Source organism: Vanessa tameamea, chromosome 26, assembly GCF_037043105.1.
Source record: "Vanessa tameamea isolate UH-Manoa-2023 chromosome 26, ilVanTame1 primary haplotype, whole genome shotgun sequence".
NCBI classification, from domain to species: domain Eukaryota; kingdom Metazoa; phylum Arthropoda; class Insecta; order Lepidoptera; family Nymphalidae; genus Vanessa; species Vanessa tameamea.
In genome coordinates, this window is record NC_087334.1 from 4,011,669 (window position 1) to 4,025,521 (window position 13,853).

The following is a 13,853-nucleotide window of genomic DNA, read 5'->3' on the forward strand; positions in this document are numbered from 1 at the left end:
ACAAACTCTCCAGATTTGTCATATAATATACAGGATGTCCCAGATATCAACGTCATGCCGACAATGGGCGATAGGCCAATTGATGGAGGGTTATTAGAATGACAAAAAATCAAAACATGGTCAAGATTCGTAGGCACAAAGATTGAAAGACTGTCACAGGATGTCTATTTCTCGTTTTGTTTTTAAAAAGCCAATGTTTTTTAAATTATTTATGTATATATATTTTCTTATTTTTCCGATTACCCCCCATCAATTGGCCTATCGCACATTGCCGGCTTTACGTTGATTTCTGGGACAGTACATACAAGTTGTTAAGTTCATACTTAGCTCAACTTAAATGCAATTTTGATACTTTTAGTCTTAATGATTTTATCAATAAATTGTATTACGTTACTGAAATATTTTATGACATATGCATGACAAATTATATATATGTATATAATCTAATTCAAAATTTAACTACAACCCTCCAGTCCTTTACGAGTAATCAAGGAAAAATCATGCAATGACACACAGTTTACTTTTTATTATGAGATAGCTATTAACGAGTTTTTGTATTAATAAAATCTATGTACATTTTATATAAATCACGTCAAGTGTTTTGAGATTTAATTGACCAACACAGTAATAATGCTGTAATTAAATTAATTGATTACACGGTTATGTTAGGTTTATATATGTTTATGTACTAATACACTCGACGTATTAATCTTGCCTATTATAATAATATTGTTAATGGTCGAACAATGTATCAACCAGTTAACTCATAAAAGCCGAATTAATAGTTTATGATGTTTTACACTTGTATTTGTAAATTAGTAGAAAATTAGCAAGAAAAAAAATTATTTACTTATAACTCCGTAGTTACTAAAAAGGAGCTTGTCAATAATTCTAGTAGAACTGTTTATATTTAATTGAGTACTTACAACTAGTCAGTAAGTCAATTAAAGTCAGGGCGTGGCTTTCGTTGCAGGACCTTTTATAAATCAGATACGATTTACGCGGCAACTATTATAATTTATTGAACCTATGATACCGTTCTTAACTAATCTCAAACTATCTTACTGATACGAGGTCTTGACCTTTTAGCTCAAAATAAATTGACATGGTATCCGAGGCTGCCGTTGCGGAATTGAGCATTGAAGACGCTGCTGCCATATCTCAAAACCGGGACATAACAGTACTGCTGCTTAGCAGTAGAATAAGTCATGAATGAACAGTTCTTATCCAGTCAGGCTGGCAAAGCCCACCAAGTGTATTTTCTATAAAATACTGGGCCAACAACTGAGACATAGAGATGTGTGTAGACTCATTTTTATCTATTCAATGTTAACAAGACAAGCACATTGTAAGAATTCTAGGTTCAAGTATTCAAAACGAACGCAATTAAAAGTAGCGAGCATTGTACAAAGTTTCTCAGGCTCCGTTTGTTATGACGGAAGCATTTCTTTTGTGAGGAAACCACTATGTATGAGATCTGGTTATACCAGCGACATTCCGGCCGGATTGTCAAACTAAATCATTATATACAAAATCTTTACAGATATTACGATTTAAAATTAATATTTTATTTTTAACGTCCCTAAAGGTTAAAAAATCCAATTAAAATTTGATGAAAATATTTATTCCTAAAGGGTAACGAGGTTAATACAATACGATGTTCGATTCAGTACTTATTTTCTTAAAACAATGTCAAGTTGAGCATGATTTATCAAAGAATATCAAATTACAAAAATATAACCTTTACTCATATACCAGTAATAAAAAAAATTAAATTTCCTAAAACATTTCCATTGAATTTACACAAACAAAGCATACGTGCCCTTAGCAAAACTAAAAATCTCACAGTTGGGCTAAAACCTCCTCTCCTTTTAGAGAAGATTTGGAGCTTAGCCCAACACTGTTTCAATCCAGATGACCAATTCAGGACATGATAGTTATGATAGGTCCCCGATCACATTCCGATCCAACTTCGAGTGAACCGCAACTGAATCTTGGTGTTACTACAATAAGAAAACGTCATCATCATTCAGCATCGTTTATATTTTGATTCGATTGCGATAAAGTTATAATTTTTTAGAAGAATTGGCGCCCATGTTGGGACATATATGTGACAGATTTTCCTTCGATACATGCTGGTTCTTACACGATGTTCTCCAATACGCGAGTTGCGAATTGAAGTAAATCATGTAAATGTCAACTAATATGGCCTATGGAAAACAGCAACGTGTCTCGGTGAATTTCAGACAGTTCAATACATGTCAGTACACACTGAGATTCCACCCTGCTGATGGCTCTTATTTAGGTTGCGGAGAAAATGTTAAAAAAAATTATTTGAAAAAATCTTTTAGAAAAAAAGTAAAACCATTTCTTGTTTAATTATTTTAAATACAATTATATATTACTTTATTAGGCAACTTTTAACTGTAAAGAAAATTACTAAACCAATAACATCAGACAGGACGTCTTCTTTTGGACAGACAAGCGCCCTTTGGCGGCAAAATTCCTTTCCATATTCCCTCAGCGTAATCCCTATTTTGCATGATTTTTATTTTTTATCCTAATGTCAAAATATTTAAGTTAATGGACCTAAAAATGATGATAAAAATTTGTTAAGCAATGAGCAAGGTTTGACTAAAAAGTAGTCAATATTTCAATGCTTTATTATAGGTTAACGAAATTAATGAATACACGAAAGAATGAATGGAAAAAAAACTTAAACCATCCCACAAAGACTGACCTCCATCAACATTATTTGAAATTCCAATTTTTTTATGAAATATTTGAATGAATACGAGAACTAAACTTAGCTTCTTTAAGCAAGTTGAGTATCCACCGACCCAGTTTCAAATCCAACGTGAAAGCAATCTTGAAACTAAAACATAAAGGCTTTACGGACCGTTAATAAAAAAAAAGAACAGTCGATACCGAGACTTTTAAATTTCGAATTTAAAATCTGAAAGTTATTTTATAAATAGACGTAACTAGTCCGGTTTTAGTTATGGATGGGAGCTCAACTTTCCAAACGATAAATTATCATATCACAGTTACTTATCAGTGTGTAGTTTAGTGGCTAGAACGCGTGAACCTTTACCGAAGATTGCGAGTTCAGACTCGGACAAATACCACTTAGCTTCATTTAAAGTAATAATTGATGTCATGCTAGATGGTGCAGAACATCTCGAGAAAGCTGCATTTGGCGGAAGAAATATGTTACAAGTGTATCCACCAACACTTATTAGAGCAATGCAGAGTAACATTCTCCTCAAGAAGATAGAAATTTGTTATTTATTTGTTCGTTTGTTTTCACAGTTCGGCGGTTCAAGTCCAGACGAAGTCATTCGAAATTTGAATTAGTAAAAGTCAGAATTGACCTCTTAATTGAATGTATTTTACTTTTTTTTATTTATAGTTTACACCAGATAGATATTGTGTAGTACGTGAGGCGACTAATAAGTAATTTGTAATGGGCTTTTAGAAAACCCTAACTTGGTAATCAGACTTATTATATGGGTAGGTTGTGGAGTAATGGAGTTAGATAAAGATATTCACAAAGTAATATTCATAAAATAATAAATATGTTATCTTGGTGTATGTGTTTACTTGGTGGTAGGGCTTTGTGGAAGCCCGTCTGGGTAGGTACCACCCACTCATCAGATATTCTACCGCCAAACATCAGTACTCAGTATTTTTGTGTTCTGGTTTGAAGGGTGAGTGAGCCAGTGTTTACAGGCACAAGGGACGTAACATCTTAGTTTCCAGGGTTGGTGGCGCATTGGCGGTGTGAGGAATGGTTAATATTTCTTACAACGCCATTGTCTATGGGCGGTGGTGACCACTTACCATCAGGTGGCCCATTTGCTCGTCCGCCTACCGATATCATAAAAAAAAAAAATCGAATAACATTCGAATTTTTATGGACACTAAAAATAAATCCATCACATTTTTTTTTTAGTAATGTATTTTCAACTAATTTCACACTGAAAATATGTACATATATGCTTAATAGCTAATACGTTGCAACGCCCCTTTGAATGTAAATTGAATGTAAATTTCAATCTTAATTGAATGAACGATGCATTATCGCACTGAATGCTCGTGTTTGACAAGAGCATTAAATTTAAATGATGGGGTTTAAAAAATAGTATTCCTCTGACTTTTAAACTATTTTATTTACCCGCTGAATTTCTTCCGCCAGTACTTCTCAGGTTCGAAGTGTTTATTTCGATTTTTGACAATCAATAAGCAATAACCTTGCTCTTCTATATTGAATAATTGATTTTGACTTTGACTTTGACTATTCTTTCTTTATTTGTTTAATTTGGTTTTTTTTTTTTGTGCCGAGAGGGCACACGTTATTTCGCCAATGTCACGTGCGAATATTATTTAAAATTTAAAAGCAATTTAAAAGCAATTCCACAAAATATAGTAACGTCAAAATGTTCCAACGTCTTTCAATAGATTAAAAAAGTAAATTGTGTACACAGATACATGTTAACGTATTATAGTGTGATATAGATAACAAAGGCTTTACAACAATGAGTAGCCAACCGCAGGTATACAATCATTTTGAACTCTAACACCATGGTATACGGTTTAAAATATTATAATTATTGCAACAATAGAACAGAAGTAGGTCACGGGAGCAGTAAGTTTATTCACTCAAACCCCGAATCAAATATCGATTTTTAATTTATTATATGATAATGCTACAAAAGTTCATCACTATTATGGTTTCAAAATATTATTCGAAATTCAAAAATTGATAATTTATTAAATAGAAACCTTCCATTCATTCGTTCATTTAGTTCGAACTGTTTGTTCCTCGCGAATCTATTCTTGTCATTTTTATTTTCGTAAATAATATAAATTCCTGCATCCTTGTAATATAATATAGGTTTCAACGTCAAATTTCATTACGATCGACTTCGTAGCTTAGTTACTCATAGTTAAGTTGTGATGAGGAACAAAACAGATAGAATTACTAACGCGTTTATAATAATTAAAATATTAAAAAATGCGTATGTAAAATGTTGGCAAAGTATTGCGAATATAATGCCGTAATTCTTTCTATTACAAGAGGCCTTCATAAACATTCAGATTAATTTATTTAATTAATAATAAATCGAACTACAAACTTTAATTAAAAAATAAATCAAAGCCTATTATATTTTTATGTTTATTTTTTGGAGCAGACATTGTCCAGAGGTTAGAACACGCGCACATTAACCGAAAGTCGCGGAATCAAATGAGGGCAAGCACCACTGAATTTTCGTGTGTCACTGAATCTTAGTCGCCAGTGAACGAAAACATAGTGAGGAAACCTGTGTCCAATTTCAATGATATCCACCAAACCGCATTTGAGCAGCGTGGTGTAATAAGCACCAAATCTCCTCAAAAGGAGAGAAGACCATAGTAGGGTACAGCAGCAGGTCATTTACCTGTGATCACATTTTTTTTTTTTTTAAATCAAATAAAGTAAAGCTAGTTCAAGACATAAGACAATACTTCTGAAAGCTCAACATCGTCTTTCGCTCAATTAATAATATACATATTTGAACAGAAATGAAATCAGTAACATTTTTAATACTTGTATGTAAGATTCTATTATTCCATTATCTGGTTCGCGAACAGAACCACCACAATCAAATCAAGTATCTGACCTTATTTTTATCCAACAATCTTTATAATACTCTAAGGGTTTCCGCGGCGAGTTTGAGGGTGCTTGACGTCGTGTCCTTACAAAAAGTACCCTTAAGCCGGATTTATCCACACAAAACGCGTGGGTCGATGTAGCCGTTTAGGCAATGGAGGAGTGATGTCATTTGTATATTGGCAGCATTACATTACCGTATTAACGATTTTGGCGTCATTAATAGGATATTCTACTATGTTTGAAAAATTACTTCAAAATGTTAATTTTCCCAATAAAAAGCCACAAAAAAATATACTTCGGCAAAATAAACACGTTTTCTTGCCATAAAATTAAATTAAATTCTAAACGATTTTTCGTCCCGCAAAAACGCTGTCAGTCGTTTTGGTGACGTCACACTGATAAAAACAACCGTTGTGTATATACGACTGGCATTCATTCAACGTTAACAGCTATAAATATTTGGTGTTTTTTGGGAAAATAATGAATTACAATCACTATCGTTGGAGGGTAATGTGCAAATACTAACATTAATACTCCAGAAAAGTTGTTTATCAAAGTTTTTTGCCTATCTGACTCCACACCATGGTGTTTTAGGTCACGTGTTATACAGACTAACAATTACAACTTAAAATTTCAATATAATAAATTAATAATGCGCTTTTATGGCTCAAAATCAAAATATTTAAATATAGTTCTAAATTTATGTTAATTTTTATAATATTTTTCACTGCCGAAAATACCCTATTATGTATACATATACTAGCTGCCCGCCCGGTTTCATAAGGGTACAATTCATACAAAGTTAAGTTTCCAAGTCATTAGTTGCTGAGCTAGAAAACTTCAGGAGTCTATCTGAAATTAAAAAGAACTAAAAAATCTCCATTAGATACCTAAGAGCGACTGCTTTAATAAATTGTGAATAGTTTGCATCGTACATTAACTTTTCCCATTCGATTGTGCATAATTCAGAAAAGAACTAACTTGATCAAATTCCCTTTAAAAACCTAACCTTTTAAAGCCAGACAACAACTGCCAATATCAGTTATGTATACCATGTCTCGAAATTACTTGTTTCATGATATCCATAGCTGTATTAGATGTGAGATTATTCAATTTACAAACTTCTATAAAGTTGGAATAAAAATATATTACATAAGGTATTTCTTATGAAATTCAAAAATGTCTAACCCTATTTTTGTATAAGAAAGTTTAGGTTAATCTATCGACATCATGTTTGTTAGCGATTAGCCCTAGCCTTCAATACGGTGTTACGTCATAGGATGTCATAATTAATTATATCATATTATTATATATAATGATTATAATCTATATTTACATTATTATGTACTTATAAAATTATTGTTATAATTAGTTGTTTAATAATAATGTGTTAAACTTTAATTAATACTATTTTATTTGACACATTAAGACTGGCATAAATACATATACATACTTCTTTTTTTAAAAAGATGGATCTGTCACAAGAAATAATGAAATGATTGCGAATTATTGAAAAATATTTATTGGAGAATTATAATAAAACGCGATAATATTTGTTGGAGAATTATTATAAAACACGATTTTATTTTATCATCTTAAACTAGTGAAATTACATGTGTTATTTCGATCGTACGAATATTCCCGACAAGGAAGTCATCATTTTAGATACTGCTCGATAACGAGATATAGGCCAAAAATTCGCTTGCCTCTTAGACCGTTGAATTCTTAACAGAAAAACCCAACCTCTTGATTGTGGGTCCAAAATAACAATTGGTAAAAAATACTAAAATTGTCTATGTCTAAATCTAATTGTCTTTGAATAATATTTGACAGTTCGCCAAAAGGCTATGTTAGAATATGTTCTGTTGTGGAAGACTGTATTAATATAATCATTATATGTATTATTAGTAGTAGAACTCGACAATAAATAAAATTAAGACAGTGGCCAGGCCTTATAGATAGACCAACGAGAATAGATAGATCTACATATACGCGTAAAGGTATAGAAATGGTTTTGTAAAATAGTAATTTAATTTTCTCGTAAAAAAAACTCGTAGAATATTTTACTCTTTGTATGATCAAGTATGCTTCTGCAAAACTTGATAAATGCAACAAACGAATACAAATGCAAGATATTGCTACAATTTATAAGACGAGCTAGAAGTTAGGTACAAAGACTTAAAAGTCGAAGTTCATAACTTTTGTGTAAGTCGTTAGATATTTATTAAGAGTTTTCAAACATACTCGCAATGCTTATATTTTTATTTCACAACGTACATTAAATTAAGTAGTTGTTGTGAATAAAAACATTATATTATATTAAGTAAATTTGTACCTAAATACTTATCAGAAATGAAAATGAGTACGAAATATTGCATATTCCGTTCTGTAAAAGCATTAAACGTTAATAATTAAAATGCTAATGTTAAATAAATTTAAATATAATATTTCAGTAAAAGGCAGTAAATGCTTGACGAAAAGGCAGCTTGGCTTGCCTCCTCGTTTGTTAAGAAAGTTTACAATTTATTTCACCGTAATACTCCAAGGTGGATTGGTATTGACACATATGGCAAAATTTCATTGAAATTAGACAGGCAGATTTCCTCACGATGTTTTGACTTGTTTCGACCACTGGGCCATCTCAGTTCTAAATATAATAGTGAAAAACATACTTTTATATACAAAAATTCATGTTGAGCGCTGCTGTTCCTTCGTCAGAATCCAATCCTGGGTATAGAATCCGGTTTGGTCGGTCTGGGTATAGAAGAATCGTTGTCATAGGAAATGAATCAACGCACAAAATTTCAACTCAAAAGTATAAGAGAAAGAGTTCCTAATTAAAATTACTAAGATAAGACCTAAACAAACTAACAAATATAGTTTTATATAAGTTTGTAAAAAAATGAGTATTTTACACGTCAAAATAAAAATTTCCCTTGTGGCTATTAAAATATTTATGTTTAACATAGTATCTCAAAGAACTTAAAAAATAAACAACTTTAAGTATTCACATCTTTGCCACAAGTTTCTCAAACTGACACATTTAAATTAAAAATATATATTGATCGTAGCTTTCAATATTAACACCGAATATATTAATTCATTCGAGACACAGAGAAATCTCATCATCTCTACAAACAGTTCTTACTCATTTCGACATTGATAAGTCGTGAAGGCGACTATTTAAGATTAATGCTGAGTCCATTGTTTCCAAACACAAAACTCAAAGAAATTTTGGGCAAAAACGACGTCGGTTGACGGAAAATTTTGTGAAAATTAGCCGTGACAAAATGGCGTATCCTTCGTCAAGTCCCTCCTATTGTGGATGCTGACAGCGCTCACAATGCATTGGATAAGTGATCTTTAATGGTTAGGATATGATATTTAATACGGTGTTTGAAAATCGCTCTCTTTTGAGAAAAATGAATGATCTACACTAACATTATACAGCTGTAGAACTTGTTTGAACGTGTTCAACTCAGGGTCTACCAGACCGATACGAACAAATATTTTTGACTTAGATTTCAGTTTGAGTAAGATGTTAGAGTATAAAACAGTATAATTCACGAGGATGATGCAGTAAAGTTTGGAATTATTAACAGTTAATTTAAATACCGAACTGTAAATTCAACCACCGGTACGGAATCTAGAGTAGCTATCGAGTTACTTGCCGATTCTTTGCGAGGAATTTACATACCGAACTAATGGCAGCTTTATTTTCCATTGACATGATTCCAATCCATAAGTGCTTAAAGTAAATGTTATGTCCCACTGTTGGAATAAGTCCTCATTTATTCATTTTCGGAAGGAGCTTGGAGCCGAGCACGAAATGAAAATACAAATTAAGCATATAAGAATTCAGAGGAGCTGCCCGAATTTAGAACTCACAATTATTGGTTAAGATTTTTATATTCTAACTACTGGTCTCGACAAAATTTCTTGGAACCTCTTAATAGATTTAAGATTATGAAAAAAAGATAATGGTTCGTTTTAATAACTTTAAAAAGCCAGTTGTTTTGAGATAACAGATTGACACTTATATTTTATTTATTTCCAACTTGTTACACCCTTCTGCCTGTGACAGAAGTACTACTCTTCAAACCGGAACACATAAATAAAAAGCCTTGTCGCTATTCGATAGAACTGAGGGGTTGATGACAGCCACATCTAATGATAGAAAGAAAACTAATGATACGGCTTGATTTGACTGAATTACTTGATAATGATAAAACGATGGTACTAACCTGTGAAAGACTCCACAAATGACCTGTATTTCTAATAATGTATTTTGTGTATCGTAGAATGATGATATACAATCAAAATAAAAATATCCTTTATTCAAGTAAGCTCTTTCAAAAATGCGATTCGTCATTTTCCAATATTACATTGAATGAAAAGCGGAACGCGGAACACGGAACGGACACGGAATGTAGATTATACCGAAAATTAAACAGATATTTTACTTAAATACAATTAATTTTTCACCTTAATGAAGATTGATATTAGTCATTAAAATATTATTTTAAATTATTATATTTATTAAATGTTTATAATTAAAGATAATAAATGTATAAATGTAGTAAAATCAAAGGTATTTTGTTGATAAAATAAATACACAAATCGTTTTAATAAGATATTACTACGCACGCGGTTTAGGAGGAGGCCATGCCGTTTCGCGTTACGATATACGAGTCGGTTTTATCCTATTCTCTAAATCTATCTTAAAAAGCACAGGCAAATTGTTCCATCACCTGAAAAACCGATCACTAACGCCTATAAACAATTAGGAATTATATAAAGCACGTTTGTACCTGGCTACTCAAGCCGGTAGTACCTTTCCAACCGGTATAGCACCAATACTACCCATATAGAAAAATAAAATCATATTTCAATTAAAAAAGGAAGAAAGACTAAACTAGTTATTCGTGCTGTTCTGATGTAGTATGCAATAAAGTACAAAAGAGCCTTTTGTATTTTTAAGATTCAAACGAGTGCAGTACAATGGAACCTTTTGTAATATTGCCCCATTGTCCCCAAGTTCAGGGACAGGGACGAATGATACGTTGAGTTTTCAGTTTCTACTATTACGTCTTTGTAACAAATGATTTCATTTCAAACATAATATTTCGACCAATAGCTATTGCAGTTTTAAAATTGAATAGTCTGAAACGTTTCAGCAATGCTATCTGTAATTCACTTCTGTATCTCAGTCATGAAAGGTGAAAAGCGACTTACATTGATACGGTATTCTGATGCGTGTATGCTTTAATTTTTTAAATTATTGTAGTCAAAATCGCTTTCAGTTTCTGAGATTTGATGATCGGTTTCTGCGGTGAATTACGAGTTTGTTTATAGAACATACCTCTGCTAATATAGAAATTAAATCTGACTTTAGTTAAGATATAGATGTTTTATTATTCAATCCTTTGGACGAGTAAGGATAGAGTGTTAAGAGTATAAATGTTGAGTCAATACTAATGTATTATGTATAAGCTATATATCTATTCTATTTAATTTTATTGTAGCATAATATATACTACAAATAGGTCACCTGATGGTAAGTCGTCACCTATATCGAAAGACATTAGCCCGTAATAAATTTTAAGCTGAGATGTGTCAAGCACAAGAGACATCCCTTGTGCTTGTTAGTGCTTGCTAGTGTTCACAAGAGACATCCCTTGTGCTTGTTTGTTGAATACAACTAAACCAACAAGTAGCAATACTTAGAATTGTATATATTATGAGAAGTGGTATCTACCCGGGTTTGCACAAAGCCCTACCACCAAGTTATGTTTAGCCGTTTTTACAACAGTGAGTCACAAATATCTAAACAGACAATTTCACATTTATAATATTAGTTGGATAATATATACGTCATAATTAAATAAATTATTCAATAATAAGCAAAATAAATCCAAAGTACTAAACATTTGAACGAATATCGCCTGAATATAATTTATTATTTTATATTTGGTATTCGTCTGACTCTAAAAATATTGAATTATTATTGTAACCAAATGGAACAACAGCATTGCCAGGTCTCGCAATTTTGAATGTCATCTATACGTTTCCGTTAAAAATAGGTATTGATTTCTGGTGAGCCAACTGAACGAGGAAAATGAATTGTTTGCTAATAGAAATATTAATGAAAACACTATTTCCATAACTTATCTACGACAAATTATTAAATACTCCCACAAACATATTGCTCCAAAAATCTGATATTTTTTGATGAATTGGGAAATATGCTGCAAGCGCCGAGATTGCTATTTCAGTGAAAGCACTCGATAGGATATTACGTTTTATGAATTGAGGTTTTTTCATGGTCCAAACTTTGTATTGACATTTCGAGGCTTGCCTAAACTGTTATCTCTAGGATTTTTCATCTTCCACGTAGTTGGTTCGCGTCAAAGACAAAAATCAGAATTAATCATTTAAACGCCAGTCACGTATTTTCATTCCAAGATTTTATGGATAAAATAATAATATTGAAAGAAGTAAACAATATCATTCAAAGAACCTACAAGAAATACCTTCAAGGTCAAATCTGCCCTCCGTTTAGTCGCATGAACAAATATTGAAACAAGGCCCACTTTTTGGAATCTACTTTGTACGATTTTTCAATGTTTTGCGAAAAATAAAACGGAAACGCTTCGTGAAATGAAGATATTACGATTTTTTTCAATAATGTTTCTCGTAATATATTTTTTGTATTATATATATGAATAAATTTAAGAGGATACTAACGACTTTGAGAAAGAACCACTAATTATAAACATTATGGCGCCTCTAATCAATTAATGTTTCTTGCCAGTATTTACACTGGCTCACTCATCCTTCAAATACAATAATTGTATTACGGTATAGTTGTAGAATAATTAGTGAGTGTGTGGTATCCATTTAGATATATCTCCACAAATCTCTGCAACTGGAACAACATCTGATTGAAGATCGAATCTGCGAGCAGTTTAGATAGAATTACTACTTAAGAATAAGAAAACATTTATTCAGGAAAGACAAACAGTGCAGACATAAAGATAACACATTCTACGGACAAAATAAAAAAAAACAGTCGGATATACGTTGCCTTAAGCCTTTATCGTGATGTCTAAATTTTTTTATTATTAGAAAGAAAGAAAAGTTTATTTGGGACACGGCACAGTTATAATAAAGTACATAAAAAATAAAATTAAACAAATAATATACTACTTAATTTACAAAAAAAAAACACAACAAAAAAATAAAGAAAAAAATAAGGGATTTGATAAGCAATGAATCATGTACCATTCAGCTTCCAAGATGGGATTCAAAACCCAATGCCGATTTTAATGGTACCCTATCTAGATATGATGGACTGTGACAATCAGTCATGTTAATATTTAATATAGCTACTTAAATATAAAATAACAATATAATATTATTATTAATCCACATGATAAATGTAAACTTTTATTAAGCATTTTTAATACAAAATTATTTCTGTATGTGATGTATGATATTATGAGTCAAGTGGGCAGCTAATGCATAGGTTTAAAAGAACTGTAATATATTAAATTAATAAATTATATATTACATATTCATAAAGGCAATTTTATCATGTTGCGATGTCTAGAAACGTGTTTCTGAAAAGGTACCACTCAGCATTTATGTGTGGTTAGATTGTTAACTAAAGTAATCATAGATAAGCTTCTACGTACAAGTGGTTATTATCACCCGAACATTGTATTATTTATTTTCCTTGGGTATATTCGAGACATACAGACAGGGTGATAGCATTTTGCTCAACCCCCAAGCTTTATTAAATAAGTTACGGTTACAAACTAATAAAGTATAAAATGAATAGGAGGATAATCCATTTCATATCAATATTATATATGTAGTGTATAATGCAAACATCAAAAACAAAATGCAATTGAGTTAAAAAAAAAAAACTAAATTATACTTAATTATGGAATCTTTAACAAAATTAAATCTAAAGAATGACCAGTATGCCTTCACTTGTAAAACAATATCATAAGACAGTTACAGACAAGAGAGTATATTGTAAAGTTAACATAAATTAACTTAATAGGCTAAGTAAGACAGCAAAATGTATAACACAACTCAAAAAATGTTATTTATTTATTAAAAATGTATTACTTTATACTAAACAAACCGGGCATGCACCCTTGACAATATCTGGTCATGTAAAAATGTC

General features: G+C 31.4%; 1 protein-coding gene across 4 annotated transcripts in view; it reads left to right on the forward strand.

The window, feature by feature from the left end:
- The window catches only part of Gfrl (Glial cell line-derived neurotrophic family receptor-like), a 233,255-nt gene that overhangs the window by 170,351 nt on the left and 49,051 nt on the right, over positions 1-13,853 (forward strand). The gene's annotated exons all lie outside the window — the stretch shown is intronic.